We start from the raw sequence: 4,130 nt of genomic DNA, 5'->3' as shown, positions 1-4,130 counted from the left end.
GCTGCTGATGATGGTAAGCCCAAACTACCGTCGGCAAAAAGGGGTTCAGGCCGCCGCAGGTGTCACTGCCGGAGAAGGGAGCTGCATCTCTGTGATTCCGACCGCCAGGAGTGGTTCTGTGACTTTAGGAACCACCGCCGGAGCTTCTGGCTACTTCTGCCGTCGCCGGAAAAGTATGCCGGTAAGGGTTTTAATTTGCAGTTTCTGTCCTTTTTGGATTTCGGAAAGAGTATTGACACTGCGTGGTTGTACAGCTGCTATTATCAGAAATTTGGGCCCGCCGTTATTCAGAATTTATTAACGGAGCTGCTGCCGAGTCGATTTGGAGTTGCGGCTATTTCGTTTCGTTAATTTAGTGAGTATCTCTATTTCGAAAGCCTCGCGTTAGTACCTTGTTATGCTTGGTTAATGAATATGAGTTTTGGTAATGTGGGGTCGAGTCCTGATTGTTATGTGTTGCGATTAGAGTTGTTGAGATTGGTGAGAACGCAAGTGGAGCCGAGTTGCTGGCTGCAGTTGGTTTTGGATTGAGGCGGAGAGGACTCTGTGAGACTTTTGGGCTATGGAATTACGTTTTGAGGTAGGGGCGCTTTCCAAAAACTATGTTTTATGTATTGGAATTATTACGTATGGATACTGATGTGAGATATTGTGTATTTGGTGATTGTAATTGCCTTATGTATTATTTGATTGACTCGAATAATTATGGATGTTGGTTTGGCTGAATTGTTGTGCGGCTTTGTGAAATATAATGTTTTGAAGTTGATTATTTAAATATTTAAAATCTGAGTTTAATCCGTTGAGAATTGATTTGAATTGAGTTAATTATTTTGATGATGTGAAAAATCGAATGCACTTTTGAATTCAGCCTGGTTTACTTAAATTGACTTGGTTTTGGACAAACGATTTGTTACTGAGCCGTTTCTTTAAAGATTTGGAAATGAGTTAAATCGGTCGATATTGATTTAATTTTGAAATGGTTTCCTTGTGATATGCCACTGAGGCAACTGTTGGATTTAGCTTGCTTTTGAATTGATTTCTGGTTTTGAGCTGTTGAAAAGGAATGAGAAACGGTTTAGTTGGGGACCCGAACCGGGTGGCAAAGTCTAAATTTTAGGGGAGATGCTGCCAAAATTTCTATAAAATCCGAGTCTTTATTTGAAATGTTATTTGGAAAATTTTGAGTTTAATGCCTTTCCTATTTACTTCGAGGATTGTAAATTTAGGGCTTCTTTTATTATCTTTACTTAGAACAATTATGAAAGCGATAAAGCTACGCTTTGAAAGAATTGTTGAAAGAGAATCATGATTTCTCCTTATTTTTCAAGAAGAATAGTATGTTCTTGGGTACAAGTCATTCGAAAGAGAATTTTGCCTTGCGGCTGTTTTAAAAGGTAAAATGGGTTTATGTTTTTCTCTATTAGCATAAAAATTGTCCCTTGGAAGGGTTTTCGTGATTTTAAAAGGACTTGTATTTCAATTGATGAACCTCACAATTTTGACGTTTTAAAAAAGATTCAGAGTATCCTTTGAACTCTAGTTAAAACAACAAAAATGATTCTCTTAGCAGTTTGAAACGCTTCAGATTTAATTATGAAATTGAAACCGGTTTTGTTTAAGTAAAGGAAATGGCTTTGAGAAGAGTAATTGATTACGTGACTCGGATTGGCTTAGATCCTATTTTATTACTCAAATCAGGAAAACCAGGGTGTTTAATGATTTTAAGTGAATTTGGCAAAATGAGTTATAATATCCTCCCCTAAAGACTTGGGACTATGCCGAGAAACTTTGTTATAAAATCCCATTGTGGGATGGATGATTTTGAATGTTTCCAAAATGAATCTTCAACTTTCCATGGTTTTGAAAGTTTTGGAAAGAGAATGCCGAGAGCGGCTTTGTTTTAGAAAGGGAACTCACTTTGAGTAAAAGTGGCTTATGAGCCTGAGATGATTTGAGAAATGAGATCTTTAAAGCCAAGGCTGAAAAGAGTTGAAACTTAATTTCAAAGTGAAATGATTTGAGAAAAAGTGATTTATGGCTTAAATGCCAATTTTATGAATTTGATGATGTTGAATGGTGGAAGTGCTGTTTTGTTGTGAGCCGGAATGGCAGTGTATGATTATGAATATTGGCTGGTTCTGGATTGAACCGTGAGCCAGAATGGCTGTGTGTGATATGAATATTAGCTGGTTCTGGATTGAACCGTGAGCCGGATGGCTGAGATGGATATTGATCCATGACTGAGAATGAAAGCATTTATGCTGAGATATTGATAAGTTGTGATTTGCACTTCCACTATCGGAGATAAGAGTTTCCCTGGGAGGAAGCAGTGGCTAGCCACCACGTGCTCCAGGTTGAGACTCGAAGCTCTTTTGACCCTATGTCGTCAAGGTGGCCGGGCACTGTGAAAGTCCCGGATGAGCTCACCCCCATAAATATTCACCAGTGAAGGTGATGGATATGGATCATGATTATGATCAAGTTTATATTGAGTATAACTCGAGTTGGGGAGACACGACAGAGGGACAGTCCAATGGTTAGCTACCAGGACTTGTCGGGTTGGCTATATAACCGACAGATGATATCATCAGCCACTAGAGACAGGCATGCATCATATGCATCTATGTGACATTGTTTGGGTGTGCATATTATACTTGGTTTTGCCTATGTGATTAATTGCTAATTGTCCTACTTGCAATAACTGTTTGTTTGTGCTTGAACTTCCTATCTGTGTTTGCATCTGGGACTCTGTTGGTTTGTGGTGATTGGTTGTTGGATTGGATTGTTTGGGTCTAGGGCCGTGGTTGAATTGAGATGGACCGATGGTTGGTTTTGGTTTGGAAAAATATGAAAGGCTATTTTGGCTCAGTATGTTAAACCATTTGAAAGCTTTTGAGTTTTTAAGAATTGAATGGTTCCTCTTTTAGAAAAGATTTTCGACTTCACTTTTATTGTAAACTATTGTTTTTGAAATGAGGCATAAGTCAGTTATTAATCACTGGTATGGTTTATCTTCACGTATCCTATTACAGTAATTCCCAAAAACCCTCTACTGAGAACCCTTTCGAGGATGATGTTCTCACCCCCCTACATTTTTCCCCTTTCAGGATAAGGGCGCAGAAGTCACAGAGAGTTTATTTAATTGTTGTTGAGATGCTCTGTATTGCTTTAGATTATTATTTTTGTACCCTCGCCTTTATCTTGCTATATTCTGTAAGAGGGATAGGAATTGTATTGGGTAATGTTTGTAATATTATTTATATATATGTATGTATATATGTATGGATGTACTCTTTATGAGTTTCTGTAAGTTGTATGGTATGTATGGATGTACATTGTATAGCAAAAGTATTTTTGGGAGCGTTATTGCGGTTTAAAGTTTTAAACAGGCTCATATTTTAGTATTAAATAGTATAAGTGTCGTCGTAATGTCCGAGCTATCAGAGTAGCGCAGCCAGAAGTGTGACATTTGGTAGTTAGAGTGTTACAAGATTTATTCATGATTTTTGTGGTTATAAGCTATAGATGAAGCTTCTAACATTTCATCTTCATTTGATTTGAATTAGATTGATTTCTTAACATTGTTCCTTAATTAGATTGATTTCTTAACATTTAGTAACCATTTGATTAGTTTTCTTGCTCTGCTACAAGTCTATTTCATAAACCTAAGTTGTAGGGTTGATCCAATATTAGTCAAAGTTATAATACCAGTTCTTTAATTTTATTTCTGAAAAAGTTTGGAAGAGAAGAGAATATAAAAATACTAAATTTATAATATGTTAATTGTTGTTATATGACTAATGAAGTAAAATTAAATCTGATTTTAAAAAGTGTTATGATATATTAGATTATCTAATGTGTGAGTAAATAATCATTTCTGAACATAAAAGATTTGAACGATGACAAAACTAATCATAAAAATTGAAACTAAAGTTATATTCATACAAGATAAGTTTCATTTGACAAAAATGACCAATTATTAAATTTTTGTTGATAATTCCATAAATACCTCTCTTTTCATTTTTCTTCTTCATCTTCCTTCACCTCTCCCCTAAAATTTACCATCCCATCGGATATACTTATATGCTCTTATTCCTCTCAGACAACTGCATCTTTAACATCAACACCAG

Source organism: Arachis stenosperma, chromosome 1, assembly GCF_014773155.1.
Source record: "Arachis stenosperma cultivar V10309 chromosome 1, arast.V10309.gnm1.PFL2, whole genome shotgun sequence".
Lineage (NCBI taxonomy): Eukaryota > Viridiplantae > Streptophyta > Magnoliopsida > Fabales > Fabaceae > Arachis > Arachis stenosperma.
This window is presented reverse-complemented; position numbering follows the sequence as displayed.